General features: G+C 43.9%; 1 protein-coding gene across 4 annotated transcripts in view; it reads right to left on the bottom strand.

Moving 5' to 3' along the window:
- Positions 1-15,420, bottom strand: part of Ankrd12 (ankyrin repeat domain 12) — a 105,153-nt gene extending 89,733 nt beyond the window's left edge. For 2 of the 4 annotated variants that reach the window (XM_052750203.1, XM_052750206.1), the window contains exon 1: positions 15,306-15,420. The gene's annotated coding sequence lies outside the window, so the exon portion shown is untranslated. The other 2 variants (XM_052750204.1, XM_052750205.1) reach the window with 2 other exon arrangements.
- Between the last annotated feature and the right edge of the window lie 2,524 nt (positions 15,421-17,944).

The following is a 17,944-nucleotide window of genomic DNA, read 5'->3' as shown; positions in this document are numbered from 1 at the left end:
CCCACACTGACACAAAAAGAAGGGTCCTACCCATCCGAACATCTAGAAGTGGACTTTCCTGACATTCAACAGCAAAGGGTACCAATATGTGCTGTTTATGCTGTGAACTCTTCAGTGTGGGTGGAAGCTTCTCCTACCTGCACAGATGATTAGCGTGAACGTTGCACACAGGGTACCACCCCCCCCCCACCATCATCAGGCTGAGTTGTGAGAGTGAACAGAACCTTTACAACAACACTGGCCAAGCACTGCCAAGAAACAGCCTCCCTTGGCCAGAAAGTCTGCCTCTTGCACTGTTTAGGGTGCACTGCACACACTGTAAATGCAGTGACTCTCCTTTTATGGGCTGCCCACCTCCACTGCCCTCAAAGGACTCAGGACTTCCAAGAGTACGGACATACCTGCCTCCAGCAGTTCTTGAAAGACTTGGCTGACACTGCACAAAAAAAAAAAAAAAATTGCTCAATCCTCACCACTCCCTCAGCTCTTAAAGCTGCAGCAGTTGCAGGACACACTGCACCCACACCAAGGCTGCTGTGGACCCCAGCTGGGAGTCAACCATGAGAGTCCCAGACCCAGGCTAGCCTCTGAAATTGACCATTTCAAAAATACCTCAGAATGCGAACAATGGCTCAGCGCCTACTCTGCCTCCCGATGTCCTCCCCAAGTGCATGGATGCACACTGGAGCTAGTACCCTGTCACAGAAATTAGTCTGGAGAGCAACTTTGTTCTGGGGCAACTCCAATTCTTGGACAACCATCAATATAACTAAATGTCCCACAGAGGGATTCAACCTTATCTCCTTCAGGTGATGCTACTTGGAAACAGGCCAGTCGTGGGTCATCCTTCAAAACTCATCATGCTGTGAGGGAACTGCCTACACAGGAAACAAACTATGATTCTCTTTGGTGATGGCTCCAGATAGTGACAGCCTATGGATGACTTATTAGAGGACCAAAAAAAGATTATGGGGAACCTAGTAGTCTTAAATACTGGTCACGTGTGGACTTTGCCACAAAGGGGACCTTGCCCCACAGAGGGACAAGGAGTTCAGGCTGGAACGGGCCTTAATGGAAAAAAGGAATAATATGGAGACTGACCACAGAGAAACTTTTCATGTGAGAAAGCCATGTCTCAAAACTCTGGCTTTAGTAAATACAGCCACGAGCTCCTTAACCCAGGTCAGGACTGCGGGGTTTGCTTACCTGCAAGCTGGGTTACTTATACTGGAGCAGGAATGAATAACCAACACAAAAGGGGAATGTTTAACTGGGCCACCCAGGTGTTCAGGTCACAGGAAAAGACCGATGTACAGAAAATTAAAGCCGGGCAGTGCTGGCACACACCTTTAATCCCAGCACTCGGGAGGCAGAGGCAGTTCGAGACCAGGATGACCTCAAACTCTCTGTAGTCATCCTGGTTTACAGAGTGAGTTCCAGGACTGCCAGGGCTATACAGAAAGACCCTGTCTTAGGGGGAAAAAAATTAAAAGGGTTGTACCAGACTAGTTAAAAGAGCAGTAGCTGCAAACTGGTATTCGTGGGCCCCAAGGTAGATGCGCTCCCAGGAAGTGAGGTCCAACAATACTTACATCCCTTAGAATCAAGAAATATGAAAACTCCTGTACTTTTCTACCCGTCCTGTTAAGAATGGCTCTGACAGGGCCCATGACCACCAATGCCACTGCAATAGGCATTCACTAACAAGTTCAACATAGGTAGCGCTCTACTTAGATCACGAAAAACATAACTACTGTTCAGGAAAACATAGTCACTCTTCAGAACCATGTGAAGTCATTGGCAGCAATGGTCCTCCAAAACCACAGAGGATTAGACTTGATTCCCACTGAGAAGGGGGCATATGCCAGGCCTTAAGTACAGTTTTTATGCAATCAGTCAGGAATGGTACAAGAAAATGCCAAAACGTTATTAGAAAGGATTAGGCTAGAGGTCCAAATGAGAGCCAATGGAGTACAATACAGTTCATATGCCAACCCATCGCTTCAAGATAGATTCATGAGGTGTTGTGAAGGCTAAAGGAGGGAATGAAGTAGAATATGGTAAAAAGACCAATTATTAGATGCTGGTTTATTGATTAATTTAGTGATTTACTTACTTAAAGCACGGCTTATACTGTCCATTTTGCCAAGCATGACTTCATTTGCTATCTGGAACAGAATGACCTAGAGAAATAGCTGAATCAATCAGTTGCTGCCTTTAACAACCTGCTGACTGCCTCATACGCTTCTGTAAAATCTCGCTTGCCTGCCTGCCCCACCTTGTAGTTTCAGAGTACAAACTGAGAGTGCAAACTGGACCCAGGACCAAGCCTTTCAGGAGCTGTCCTGACTTTGGTCCACTGGCGACATCTCCTCGTTTCCACTATCATGGGTGTCTGAGTACTTATTCCAGAAAGATTCCAATAGTGATATATGCTGACAATCCCACCAGTAAAAGGCTGAGGTGACAGTAGGCTGCAGCCAGTCTTTCCAAGTTAATGAGAAAAATCTGTCTCAAAATACACAGTGGCCGGGCGGTGGTGGCGCACGCCTTTAATCCCAGCACTTGGGAGGCAGAGGCAGGAGGATCTTTGTGAGTTCGAGGCCAGCCTGGTCTACAGAGCGAGATCCAGGAAAGGCGCAAAGGTACACAGAGAAACCCTGTCTCGAAAAACCTAAAAAAAAAAAAAAAAAAAAGATACACAGTGGAGCTGGGCGATGGTGGAGCACACCTTTGATCTCAGCACTCAGAAGGCAGAGGTAGGTGGATCTCTGTGAGTTCAAGGCCAGCCTGGTCTACAGAGTGAGTTCCAGGAAAGGTACAAAGCTACACAAAGAAACCCTGTCTCAAAAAAAAAAAGACACACAGTGGAAAGCAAAGGAGGCACTCAAGTCCACCTCTACCTTTTTCTTCTCTTTTCTTTCTTTTTTTTTTTTTTTTTGAGAGGGTTTTTCTGTGTAGTCCTGGCTGTCCTAGAACTACCTCTGTAGACCAGGCTGGCCTTGAACTCACAGAGATCACCTGCCTCTGCTTCCTGAGTGCTGGGATTAAAGGAGTGTGCTAACCACCACAAGCTCCTTCTATCCTCTTGTGGTGGCTACACACACACACCACCACCACCACCACCACCACCACCACCACCACCACCGAGAAGAGGGTGTGGTTCAGAAGCAGGGCACTTGTCTAGCATGAGGTCCTCGTTCAATCTCCAACACTAAATAGTGAGTTAGGCCAGGCAGTGGTGGCGCACGCCTTTAATCCCAGCACTCGGGAGGCAGAGCCAGGTGGATCTCTGTGAGTTCGAGGCCAGCCTGGGCTACCGAACGAGTTCCAGGAAAGGCGCAAAGCTACACAGAGAAACCCTGTCTCGAAAAACCAAAAAAAAAAAAAAAAAAGTGAGGCAGGGTAGAATGTTCAAGATACATTATAGACATTTATGAAATTGCCAAAGAATAACTTAAAATATTAAATAAATGTTTATGATAATCACTGTTGCTCCAGTATAAGCAATATAATCTTTTCCTTTGCCCATCCTCTTTATGAAGTTACAAAGGGCTACCATCAGTAGACTTACAAGAGCAGTTAAAGGAAGCAGTAAGCCACTTGCGATTCACATACCAGGTCATTCCCACCTTGACCCAATTATAATTTATAAGCCTACATCAAGACTACTACTGCAGATTGAAACTGTCACTTCCATGACTTCATAGCAAAGTTGAATTGGTTAGGCCTTACTTTAGGCCTAATCTGCTCCTCACCGTTTCTGATTCTCACTCACACCTTACAGACTACATAAAAGATTTCAAGATGCCTGGACATTTAAAGTAACATACACTGTAAACTGGTTCAAAGTGGTAGTGTTACTACTGTTAACTCTTCTGACCAGAACAATTAAGATTTAAAAGCCACCAAGTGTGGTGGTGGCACACGCCTTTAATCCTACCACTCAGGAGGGAGAGGCAGGTAGATCTCTGAGTTCAAGACCAGCATGGTCTACAGAGTAAGTTCCAAAAGAGCCAGAGCTGACCTCAAACAAATAATTCTCCTATAACATCCTGCTAAATACTGGGATTCCAGGGATATGCCACTGTATCTGGCTTGGTTTTATTTTTTAAAATAAACCATTTCTTAATATATAGTGACACAAAATTTATTGTTTCCAGACCAACCAGAGTTACATGGCTAGACAGTGTGTGTGTGTGTGTGTGTGTGTGTGTGTGTGTGTGTGTGTGTGTGCAGAATCTGAAACCGTGCACAGCGACACAGTTTATAAACCCAGGAGAAGGAGGAATATAAAAATATAAACCTTTAATATAAGAGACCAGATTTGAGTCAGGCATTGTGGCACTCGCACGCCTTTGATCCCAGCACTCAGGAGGCAGAGGCAGGAAGATCTCTGAGTTCACGGCCAGCCTGGGCTACCAAGTGAGTTCCAGGAAAGGCACAAAGCTATACAGAGAAATCCTGTCTCGAAAAACAAAAACAAAAAACAAAAAAACAATGTCATCTATCTATCTATCTATCTATCTATCTATCTATCTATCTATCTATCTATCTATCTATGAATGAGACCAATGTCTTTTCTACACAGTGAGCTCCATATCAGCCAAGGCTATAGTGTGAGACCTTGTCTCAAAAACTCAAAACAAGTAAACAGCAATAACATTTCAAAGTAAGTTAGTGTTTCTTGGTCCTTTAGAGAGACCAAACCCCACAGCCCCTATCAGATTCACCAAAAAAATCTACAGCACAACTTCAAAATACCTCTAGATTCTTGATAGTTTTGGATACTTCTTTTAAGTACTTTTTCTCCATCTGCTAGATATTAAGTTTTGCAAAAACCAACCAGTACTCTTAAGGTATAGGCAAGAAGATTTTAAGTTCAAGATCACCCCTGGCTACATTCATATGGCTTAAAGCCACCCTGGTCTAGAGACTATGCCTCAAAAAACAAAAACTAAGAAGCTAGAGAGACGACTCAGCAGTTAAGAGCACTAGCTGCTCTTCTAGAGGACTCCAGCTGCAGAGGACTCAAGGCACTCTCTTGACCTCTGTGGGTTCTAGGCGCACACATGGTACACAGATATACATGCAGGTAAAACACTAATACACATAAAATAATTTTAAAAAATAAAAAAATAAGTCAGGTGTGGCAGCACATACCCATAATCCCAGCACTCAGGAAACAAAGGCAGGTAGATCTCTGTGTGTTCAAGGCTAGTCTGGTCTACATAGCAAGTTCCAGGCCAACTAGGACTACACAATGGGACCCTGTCTTCATTAATAATAGTAATAGTAATAATAATTAATAATATAAAATAGAAAATAATCATCCTATTTATCTTCCATTTGAATTCCATGTAAGCTGTGAGTTACCAACTATGAAATACTTGTAATGATGCTCCACATCAATTAGTACTTCACAATGATTATCATTCAAATGTAAAACTGTGTTTCTTCAAATGCTCAAAGGATTCTATTTTCTGACAACATGAGTATAAATAAAGGCAATAGGTAGGAGCTCAGTTTAGTGGCTCACACCTTTAATTCCAGGACTTGGGGGCAGGAATATTGTCACAAGTTCAGGCCAGCCTGGGCTACATAGTAAGAACATTCTATCCTAAGCTACACAACAACAACCAACAAAAACAACTACTAGAGTTATCACCCTGTTAACTAAAAGTGGAGTGATCCCGTTTGAAGTTTCTTTTGGGGCTTTTAAATGGGCTGTAAAAATCATGATTCTGAAGGAAAAAGACTTGCAAGATAAAAGATATGGAAATCTAATAATGTTCACCAGGTGAAGACAGCACGAAAGGGTTAAAGAACAGCTACCTATTTCCTAGTATATAGTTTTTTACTGTAACAGTAGCACAAGTGAACTCAGTAATATAAAAGCTCTAATACACGTTAGAGTATTATTTCCTAAAGTTCTTATAACTCCTGAAAATCTGAGTAAGGAGGAACAAAGAGGAAAAATGACTAAAGGATATGAAGGGTTAATTCACAAATATATTATTCCCCCATATATTAGCTAATATCCAAATTCATAGAACTAGAGTCAAATACCTTCTACAACAACACAGATTAAAGCCTTAAAAAGTACAGTGAGGGGCCAGTGGGGTAGACCGCTTGGAAATGGCACTTGCTGCCAGGCCTGAGGGACTGAGACCTGTAGACCCCTGGAATCTACAGGGGCTGACTCCTATGAGATGTTCTCTGATCACCACACAGATACCACATGGGGAAAAAAAAAAAAGGTATTTTTAAAAAGTAGCATGAAAGTGGTAATATGATTTTAACAGAAATCTAAGTTTATGTAAATCCCCATGTAAGTAGGTATTTATTTTGAATAGCAATCTGTAGAACACAAGCACAGATGCCGGAGAATGAAGAGCCATAGTTTCCTTCTTCACAACCAAGGACAGCATGAGTAAGCTGAGATGCTACCAAGCAACCTTTTGTTTACCTTTCCTAACATGAAGACAAACAGAACTTAGTAAAAAGGCTCTTTGTCGTCGTCGTATTCAACTGCATCTTAAACACATTCCAGTATGTTTCATCTGGAATGTGTTTTATAGTCATGGAAGATGCGGATAACGTCGGAAGATTAAATAATCCCTACTGATGGTCACCTCAGCTGTTTAAAATACTTGTCCTTCCTTCTTTTCTATTCTTTTAGGTTTATTCATACTTCTCATTCATAAGTGAATTTCAAAGCAGTCTAAGTTTGCTCCAGTAATTTTAACATAGATTCCATCCATGGTTCCATCAAGTTAGCTGACAAATCTTTTTTGCCACACATAGTTGTGAAAATCAAATAACTTAGATGCAAAATTTACCTTGTAAACTCAAACCACTGTAACTTTTATTTATTTATTTTTTTTTGGTTTGGGGGAGGAGACTGTGTCTCACTATGTAGCCTAGGCTAGCCTGGAGCTCACTAGTAAACTAGGCTGACCTCAAACTGCCTGTGTCTGCCTCCTGGCAAACCACCGTAACTTTCAAGACATTCTTTTATCTTGAGTCAATATAGTTACTCTAGGCAGAAAAGAGAATCACATATGGTTTTTGTTCTCTATTAGAAGATAGACGCTAGTCACGGTAAGGCAATCCTATTATCCCACATCACCACAAGTTCAAGGGCCATCTGTCAACAAGTCGAGTTCCAGGTCAGCCTGGACTACATGGCCAGATCCTATCTCAAAAGACCAAAAAATAAAATGAAATAAAATACAATGAAGATTGGAGGCAGAAAGCAGGCAAATTCTCACATAGGCAAATAATCTGAAAAACTATGACATGCACTTAGAAGTTTCAATAAAGTAGTTAGGAAGATAATTATTCCAATTGTAGCCCAAATACATACTGATAAGCAGAACGGCAAACTACTACATATTTTTAACCAACTTCAGTACAATAAACAGCTGTTAGAGGCCCTGGCTATGGAAAATACTGTAAGGTGTGTGTGTGTGTGTGTGTGTGTGTGTGTGTGTGTGTGTGTGTGTGTATGTGCGCGCATGTGGGATACCCACAAGTCCAGAAGATGGTGTTGGTTACCCTGGAGCTGAAGTTACAGGTGGTCATAACTCACCTGAGGGGATGTTGGGAACTGAACTCAGGTCCTCTGGAAAAACTGAAAGTGCTCTTAACCCCTGGACAATCTCTCCAGCAGCTCAGACAAAACAATTTTCATATTCTAAAATTTTAAAAAATAAATAACTTCTATGCTATAATTTATTTCATAATTTACCTTGTGTACTTAAGTTCTGTGTTTCAATTAAACTTTTTAGGGACTGAAGTAAAAGTTTGAATTTGGCAGGCTTCTGGAAGTCCTCACTAGTATGAAATAAGGAAACCTACTCTTGGGTGCTATTTTTTTTTTTTTTTTTTTTTTTTTTGGTTTTTTGAGACAAGGTTTCTCTGTGTAGCTTTGGAACTTGTTTTCTAGACCAGGCTGGCCTTGAACTCACAGAGATCCGTTTGCCTCTGCCTCCTGAGTTCTGGGATTAAAGGCACCTGCCACCACCACCCAACAGATGCTATTTTCTTTTTCTTTTTGGTTTTTCGAGACATGGTTTCTCTGTGTAGCTTTGGTGCCTGTCCTGGATCTTGCTCTGTAGATCAGGCTGGCCTTGAACTCACAGAGATCCACCTGGCTCTGCCTCCTGAGTGCTGGGATTAAAGGCGTGCGACACCACTGCCCGGCAGATGCTATTTTCTAACCTGGACAAACTCAAATTTCCCTTCACTGGATCTAGACCTTTATAAAGTGCTACATAAGTTCAGCATGTTTTTTCCCCCTTTTGTGATTAGTGCATCTCTCTTCTTAAATATTTATTTTTGGGGCACACATGTGCAACAGTATGTACATGGAGGTCAGAAGACAACATTCAAAAGTCAGCTCTCTCCTTCAACCATGTGGTGCCGAAGATCTAACTGAAGTCCTCACACTTGGTGGCAAGCGGCTAATCAAGGACTGGAGATGTAACTCAGAGATACAGTGCTTGACCAGCATGTCTAAGGCCATGAGATCTATCTCCAGCCATGAAAGGGGGTTGGGGAAATGGAGAACAACCCACATATGCATCTTACAAAAACAAAACAAAGCAAAAACCCTATTGGCTTATTTTCCAGTATTCTTATAAAATACTTACTTTCATTTTCCTTTCTGGCGACCCAGTTGGTGTAACAATTGGCCCTCAAGCATTTTTCATGAAGTCTAAGATTTAATAAATATTACCTCTTCAAAAACAGCTAAGCACTCTTAACTAAAGAGAGACCAGCCGGGCAGTGGTGGTGCGTGCCTTTAATCCCAGCACTCGGGAAGCAGAGCCAGGTGGACCTCTGTGAGTTCAAGGCCAGCCTGGTCTACAGAGCAAGATCCAGGACAGGCACCAAAGCTACACAGAGAAGCCCTGTCTCGAAAAACCAAAAAAATAAATAAAATAAAATAAAAAATAAAAAAACAAAAACAAAAAAAGAGACCAGGGAGAAATGGCTAAGACACACATGGAAGCTGTTACTACTTAGCTTGTGAACATCTACTATCTCCTAACTACCCATAGTGTCAGCTTAATTTGCCGTACTAGAACACTGTTTTATAGGCTTATGAAATGTTGACTTAAACCTTGAACAAAGACTCTCATAAGGCACTCAACAAATGTGATCATCCTGGAACTCACTCTATAGGCCAGGCTGGCCTCCAACTCACAGAGATTCCCCTGCTTCTACCTCCCGTGCTGGGATTAAAGGCCACCATCCCTTGGCTGATAATCAATGCTTTTGATACTTTTTATGTTCAAAGTTAAAAATACTCTGATAATCTGGGCATCACTCTAACATCAATTTATTGATATGGATCTCTGTGAGTTCAAGGCCAGCCTGGTCTACAGAATGAGTTCCAGGTCAGCCAGGGTTTCATAAGACTATCTTGTCTCAAAAGAGAAAAAAAGAAGAGAGAGAGAGAGAGAGAGAGAGAGAGAGAGAGAGAGAGAGAGAGAGAGAGAGAGAGAGAGAGCGCGCACAAACAAACATATACAAAGTTAGGACATATTCTGTATATGTATTCAGGGTCTCCCTCTAACCCAGGCTGACCTTTAACTCATGTTGTGGCTAGGTTGGCTTAGAATTTGGGGTGACCCTTCTACCTCAGCCTCCTAAATGCTGGGATTACAGGCCTGAGCCACCACAGCATTTTTATAGACTTTAGAATCACTAGATGACAAAAAAAATCAACTATTCAAAACTGAGTTTATACAGGAAATTTATTTCCTGCTACTGCCATATCTGGAAACCAGCAAAAGACAAATTAACATCACTACTATGATACTTTCACTATTGCTTTTAAAAAGCCATTGTCTGCTAAGGAAAGAAATTATGCATGCATGAGCATATAACAAGAATGTTTTTAAACGCTGTATGAAGCAACTTTATATTCTCTAGGAGAAATTGGAGGGCTAAAGCAATATTTAGAGTGTTCATAAGCCGCTTTACCAAGATTAGAACTAAGTGGGGATTGGAAAAAAATGTATCTACAAGGAATTATAATCCCCAAAATAGCAGGTGCAGAACATAATAAAGCTGGGGCTGAGCAAAAACCTAAGGACTGAAGCATCTTGTTACACTTGAGAAGTACATTTTCTTTAAGTAGTGTCATCTACTTTGTATAAAAGTTCCCAGTATACAATGTGCTTCCTGTTGTTCTCTCGTTTGCTCCACCCATTAATTGTGGAAATTATGCAGAAAATTATTATTATTAATGATTAGTATTATTGGTGACAGTGATGGTGCTGACTGAACAGGGCCTCCCACATTCCAAGCAGGTACTCTACAGCCCCAGGAAATTATTTTTGGTAAATGAAGAATTCAAGGTTCTGAATGTTACATGATTTGTCAGAAAAAATAAATGACAAGTTAAATCTAGACCTTCTCAGTTATAGTTCAAGGTCTTTTTCCTTCTACTTCATAAAGCTACTCCTAAATAAAGAACAAATTAGCATCTCACAGCAAGAAACTTCTAGACAAATCACTAAGGCAGACAACTCTAAGTCATGTACCTTCTGACCAAGCTTTTACCTTTTCATTTGAAAAATGAAGAACGTGAATTCACTTCTAGTTCTAAGACTAACTCTCCAAATCTGACATGGGTATACAAATACATGTTCTTAGCAATAAATTCCCAATCAGAAAGACAATTCTGAAGCAACCTACTGCAAGTACAGGGAAATTCTACCCAACTGAGGCTACTCCATGTCCTTGAGTGTATATGCTGGAGTAGTTTAAACTTCCGACAATGAGAGAGCTGACTGATCTCCCTAACCATTCTCTCTTTTCAGACTGAAATCAACGTTCTTCATGAAAACTGGAACTGGCGGAACAAGCCTATAATCTGAACTACTTGGGAGGCTGAGACATGAACAGAATGTCTGTCTAGTCAATTTAACAGGGCCCAATCTGGAAACAAAACATTACAAAGGGCTTGGGTATTGTGTTTCCTTCCCGGCATCCACATCGGGTGGCTCACAACCACCTGTAACCCCAGCACCAGGGGATCAATACCTCTGTCCTCTGCAGACACCCTGCACATCTGTACATGCCTACATAGACACATAAATAAACATAAACCTTTAAGGGGCTGGGAAGATGGTTCAGTGGTTGAGAACAATGGCTACTTTTCCAGAAGACCTTTGATCAATTCGCAGCACCCATGTGGCAGCTCACAGCTGTCTGTAACTCCAGTTCCAGGGCTTCTGACACTCTCACACTGACATACACACAGGCGGCAAAACACCAATGCACATAAAATAACAATAAATTATATATCCAAAAAATAATCAACATTTTAAAGGGAGGTGGCAGAACGGGGGCTGAGATGTAACTCAGTTGAGTGCTTGGGGGTGGGGGTAGAGTATACAAGAGGACCCTTCAAGGACATTCTGAATTATATTGTGATTTTTTTTTCCAAGACAGGGTTTCTCTGTGTAGTTTTGGTGCCTGTCCTGGATCTCACTCTGTAGACCAGGATGGCCTCGAACTCACAGAGATCTGCCTGGCTCTGCCTCCCAAGTGCTGGGACTAAAGGCGAACACCACCACTGCCCCGCCTATACTATGAATTTGAAGCCAGCCTCAGAGAGATACTGACTCAAAAAAAATTTTTGGGTAACCCAGACTCAGAAGGACAAACATGGTAGGTACTCATACATGGATACTAGATATAAAGCAAAGGACTACCAGACTGCAACCCACAGATCCAGGGAGGCTACCTAGCAAGGGGGACCTTAGGATGACTGTGGCTTATAATAAGTTTTGGTTTTACACAATCACTGGGCATGCTTTAGTGAAACATTTCACTATTAGGATAAGAATTTGTACCGTATCAAGCTGATGAAAGAATATGCTGGCTGTACTTTCAGGAGGGGAGGCTAAAATCTTTTTAGATTATGGATTAGCCTATAGAAAAATGTCTGCCGTAAATCAAACAGTGAAGGGGAAGATGAATAGGAATCTCACTTACAACTTATGTAAAACATAGCTCTCTGAACAGATGAAGATAGGTCTCTTCTGTATCAGAATCTAATCAACATTTATAGGCATAATTCAGCTATCATTTAGCTTAAAAGGACTTATTGGGAAATGTCGTTTATACTATTTTCTACAGAGAAAATATTTGACTGTTTAAAATAACCCTGGACTTTTAAATTATAACCTGTTTTTATGTTCAAAAAAATTAAATTTAATTTAAAAAAAAAAAAGAAAAATTAACTGTGGAGTGTGGTGGCACACCTTTAATCCCAGCACTTGGAAGGCAGAGGTAGGTGATCTCTGAGTTCACAGCCAGCCAGGTCTACAGAGCAGCCAGAGCTACAGAGCAACCCTGTCTCGAAAATCCAAAAAAAAAAGAAAAAGAAAAAAAGAAAGAAAGAAAAATTAACTACTAATCAGCTAAAGGAAAACCTCAAACTTAAAAAATAATCCTTTTCAAATATCCCAACTGACTACCATCTCTCCACCCAACTTTAGAAGCTGTCAGTCCCCTTTCCCAATAACCTCTATGGGGAAAGGAGGGCGACAGGACGGTATTTTTTTTGAAAGGGTCTGATGTATCTCAGGCTGGCCTAGAACTCACCATGTAGGTTAAAATATTTTGGTGGTGGTGGTGGATGTATTTATGTATGCATATACACACAGATGCATGTGTGGAATGCATGTACGGAGGCCATGGGTCAACATCTTTAACTGCTTTCTACCTTTTTTTTTTTTTTTTGAGGCAGCATCTCTCACTGAACCTGAAATCTGTCAATCTGGCTTGTTGGCAAGCCCCAGGGACTCTCCTCCTTGCCCCTGCTTCCCCAGTGGGAAAATTACAGGTGTGCCACAGCTCCCAACCTTCACACCATTGCTGGGCATCTCAACTACGGTCCTCGTGTTCACGCTTTGATGATAGCCACATCTCTAACCCAACCTTGAACGGCTCCTCCTCCCTCCCTCTACCTCCTGAGTGCTGGGTGTCAGACACGGTAGGTGTGGAATAGTAAGCCTGGTTCATTTGATGCTGGGGATAAAATCCACAGCTTCCAACACGGTAGGCAAGCACTCTGCTAACCAAGCTACATCTCCCAGCAACATTGTAATCTTGAGAAAATCATCTGCTTTTCCAGTTTACTCCTCTTGTTTCCATATGAAGTTCAGACATTATTTTTTCCTGGATATTAAAAAACCAGTACCAAAGCTGTGGGGTGGTGTCGCAGGATTTAATTCTAGTTCTTGGGAGGCAGAGGCAGGCTGATCTCTATACAAATTCAAGGCCAGCCTGGTCTAAAGAATGAGTTCCAGGACAGCCAAAGCTACACCGAGAAACCCTGTCTTGAAAATCAAAAAAGGAGAAAAGAAAAAAAAAAAAAAAAGGAACCAATGAACCAATAAATACCAAGACTACAAAGCATTTCAGCCACTGGGCTCTTCCATTATTGTTCTCTTAACTCCTCCTCAAACAGACTCCACAGACTTCATAGGATGCAAACCCAGAGATTCTCACCGTTTGAACTCTGCTTAGCCCGTAAACTATGTTAACTTTAAAATACAAAAACTGTAAGAAATGAGAAAGGCTTCCAACCTTTACTTCTAATACTCCTTCTACAAATACACTTAACCCTCTGGTTTCTCTTCCAGAAAACTTGGCCAGTCTCCAAAACAGAACACCTAGCTGAACAGTTAAGTGTGTCCTAAGTCAAACTTGTAGAGAGCATTGGAAATCTGATGAGCGCGGTCTATCAAGCATAAAGAATTCTTAAGTAGTCAAGCCTTTCTCCCTCTATAAACTCCAGGAGAAGCTTTTCGTATTTTTATATATTTTTGCTTTTGACCCAAATGAAAGCTCTCTCAAAAGGTTCACAGTGGGCAATCAAAGTGTAAAGGTACCTGCCACTAAAAGATGGGCCTGAGGCGTGGGACCCACATAGCGCAAGACAAGAACCAACTCCAGGAAGTTGTCTCTGACCTCCACACCCACACATCTAAGCAAATGTATTAAAATACTAAATGTTCTACTGAAATGTTCTTAAAGGGCGATGTAACGTCTTCATCCTTACATCGGCGATTCTAACGAATTTTGCTTTTAAACCACTTGGCACCAACAGATCATATATTGCCAGTTCTGAAATAATCTCCAGGAAAGCCTTTGTGTAAAGATTGATGAAATTGAAAAAGATCAGAAACCAAGATTTTTAACGGCCTACTTGGGCATATGCTTTTAATGAATAGATGACTTACTCGAATAGCTCGTCTTCCTTTATAATTGACTCAGACCATTTCAAAATAAGAGGAAACACATGACTGAGAATGGAGGTTCATCTCAACCACAGAATTAGTGGTAATCCCAAATCCAGATCGCTGGATTTGCAACATACTTCACCCCAGTTCAAGGGGTGTCCAGCGGAAATGACAGTCCCTACAACCACATTGCTCCAAATGCTTCCTACGTGCTCAACTAGTGCAATACTGTTCACTTCCATCCTCAACGATTCTCACTGTGATTATTAAAACAGCTGTCAGCTGGGTTTCGGTGACCTCTTTGTACAACCGTTTATTCAACGCTTTGGATCCTGAAGGATGCGTCACCCCACATTACTCCTCAAAATCAGATCTAAGATTCATTCCAACGTGCTCTAAGGGTCTCTGAACATCATTCCAACCGGAACTGGCACAAACTGAGACCTGATAGCCCAGCGTCGCAAGGGCAGGTCGCACTGGCATTTATTTAGGACAGAACCGGCTCCGCGAGCCGCAGGTCTTTCGCTTTCACGCACCTCTCCCGGGACCACCGCGCCTCCTACGCCCCGGCCCGCACCGTGTCTCCGACATCCGCGCACGCAGCGCGCCTGGCACCGGGAGCGCGCGGCGGCAGGGCGCGCCCCCGCGATGCCGTCCGTCCCGGTGCGCTGGCGGCGCCCTCCCCGGCCGCGCCATGTTCCGGTAAGCCGCGGCCGGGGCGCTCGCGCCAGCCGCCGCCCGAGCGTCGCCCAAGCGGCAGCCCCACCTGCGCCGCGACCCGTCAGGATGCCGGGCGGGGCGGCCACCAACGGCCTGTCACGGTCCGGTCGGCCGCGTCGCGGGCTGGGCCGGACCGGGCCGGGCGGCGCGTGGCGGCTGGGCGCGGCTGGCAGAGGCGCAACCCCCTACCTGACGTCCGGGGAGGAGACGGGGCACAGAACTGAGGGTCTCCTCCCTGGTGCCCGGGACAGACTCGAAACCGCGCCCTCCTTCCTCCCCTCTGGTCGCCACGCCCCCCTGGCCCGCACGGACCCGAGGCTCGGCGGGCGCAGAAGGCTTCAGCCCCTGAACGAGGGCCTCCGGGTGGCCGCCGCTGCCGGTGTCTCCGTCGCCGCTGCAACAGCCCCTAATGCCGCCGGGGCCAGGCTTGAAAACATCTCCGGTCTTGGTCGGTCTCTCACCACAGCCTCCTTGCTCCCGGACAGCGTTCTCCGCGATTGGCTGCGGCGCGAGCACGTGACCCCGGCGGACACGTGACTCCGGCAGGCACGGGACGGGCGGCGTGACCGCCGTGCCCCGCCCCCGACGCGCCGGGCCCTTGGCTCTCCCGAAGAGCGGGGCGCGCGGCGGCGGCGGCGGGTGGCGTCCGTGCGGAGCGAAGCCGTGCGGAACGGAGGGGGCCGGAAGTCCTGGGCCTCCCGGGCCAGCCGCGCCCCAGGAGCTGTGGGAGTCGGGTGGGAGTGGAACGCCGCCCTCGCGCCGGAGCCGGCACCGCGGCCGCCGCCGGCGCCACCCGAGATGTGCAAAGGCGCGTTGGTGCCGGCGCTCGGCGAAGGAGACGCACATATTTTGGCTGGGTTTGAGTTGGGACCGCAGACCCGCCGGAGACCGGCAGGGGTTTGCTGGCGGTGGGCGCCCCGGGCCGGCGGGAGGGCACCTCGGCGGTGTGGGGCGGGTCCGCCTTGGCGTCCGAGCCGCAGTGCGCGCGGACAGAGCTGCTTCCCGGCCGGGCGCACCCAGTCCCTAAAGCACCGGAATGAGTACTGGTTGCAAAGAATGCGGCATTACGTCCGGTCCTAGCCGCACGATCCCGTGACCTTTTTGAACAGAAACGTCAATAAATTGGTCCACATGTGACCCTGTGTCTCATGGGGTGTGTGAGGAAATTTTACCATCTCACTAGCTGCTTGTACTCAGACTTCCTCTGAAGGCTTTTATCTACAGCGGTTAGCCTGCAACCGTTGTGCCTTAACCACCCAAGTTACAACTCCACAGGAAACCATCCTCTCCCTCATCGTTAACTGTGGCCTCCTTCAGTATCAGTTAGTACCTTAATGAGAAGTTTAAGACTGTCATAGTAAGCTGAATATTCTGACGTGACTTTTGGACTTGACAGGGACATAAATCTGCATAAAAAAATTAGGATTTTTCTCCCCTAGGTAACTCACACATTAAAAAATTCAGTATGAACAGTAAGTAGGAAAGCACTTGGCTATTGGAATGTAAAGTTTAACTTGGATACAGGTGACAGCAAACAAAAAGTTGTTTTTAGGTCAACAGGCTCTTGGGTTGAGGGAAATACTCTTATGAACCTCTTGGAGAAATCTAGGTTATGTGTGTACTGGGGATGGAACCCAGGACCTTGGCTATGCTAAGTAAGCATTCTACAGTGGTATATGAAGAGCTATATTTCCGGCAAAAACTTAACTTTTTAAAGACATAATTTAAACTCTAAATCATAATTACAACCAGTTGGTCTGTCTTTATAGGCAGAGCTGGAGAGATGGCTTAGGAGTTAAGAGCACTTACTGTTATTTTGGAGTACCTGGGTTCAGTTGTCCCCAGCACCCACATGACCATAAACCATGTGCAACTTCAGTTCCAGGGTATCCAATGCCCTTTTCTGGCTCTAGTGAGTACCAGACACAGAGGCAAAACTCTCATCCACATAAGATAAAATAAAGCTCTTGAGTTTGTTTTTCTGTTTAGACAGAGTCTCACTTAGTAGCTGTCTAACATGGACTTGGCGATATAGACCAGGCTGACCTCAAACTCAGATGCAACCTGCCTCTGCCTCCTGAGTGCCAATTACTCAGTGCCTATTACAGTGCCTGTAAGGCCACCGACTGATAAATCCTGAAGCAATCTGATTATTCCATTAATTAAAGCATTTCTTTCTGAGTTTTCAAACATACTGTATATTACCTCCTTTTTGAAGTGAATGTAATAGTTTTATTCATACAAACGTGCTGTCACATTCACCCATCTTCAAAATGCATCATACTAACCAACTCCATCAATTAATTCTTGTATGTTTTCAGTGTTAAAAATATAGCCAAAGATGGTGAAACCCTGCCTCAAAACAACAACCAAAAATACACAGTTAAAGGCCAGGTGTGGTGGCAGGTGCACACCTTTGGTGCCAGCAGCACTCAGGAGACAGGGACAAGGCAGGTCTCTGAGTTTCAAGCCAGTCTGGTCTACACAGTGAGATCCTGCATCTAACTAACTAAAGAAAAGGTTATAGTCAAAGATTCACATCAAATTGTTTTAACTTTCCTTCTTACCAGCAATGCTTTTACTGTAATCATAAACTTGGGCGGCAGTGGGCTACATACAACCAGGGTAACAGAATGGGAACCTGCCTCAAAGAACACAGATAAACATAAATAAATGCTTTTAGAGAAAATTCTCTTACTCCTATTACTAGTAGTGGGGCCTTACCAGTTAGAAACACGGTAACAACTATATGCCTAATATTAAAATGTTTAAAGGAGTCTGGTCTACAAAGTGAGATCAGGACAGACACCAAAATTACACAGAGAAACCCTGTCTCAGAAAAAAAAAAATGTTTAAAGGAAATACTGACATAAGGCTTATAAGAAGAAAATGGTAACATAAAATTTGGCTGTGTCCAGAGATGGGAAAGAAAAATGTATTTGAAGTTTTGC

This window comes from Peromyscus californicus, unplaced genomic scaffold, assembly GCF_007827085.1.
Source record: "Peromyscus californicus insignis strain IS unplaced genomic scaffold, ASM782708v3 Scaffold_21__1_contigs__length_65335640, whole genome shotgun sequence".
NCBI lineage: Eukaryota > Metazoa > Chordata > Mammalia > Rodentia > Cricetidae > Peromyscus > Peromyscus californicus.
Note: the sequence above shows the minus strand (reverse complement) of the source record. Positions and strands in the feature narration are given on the sequence as shown.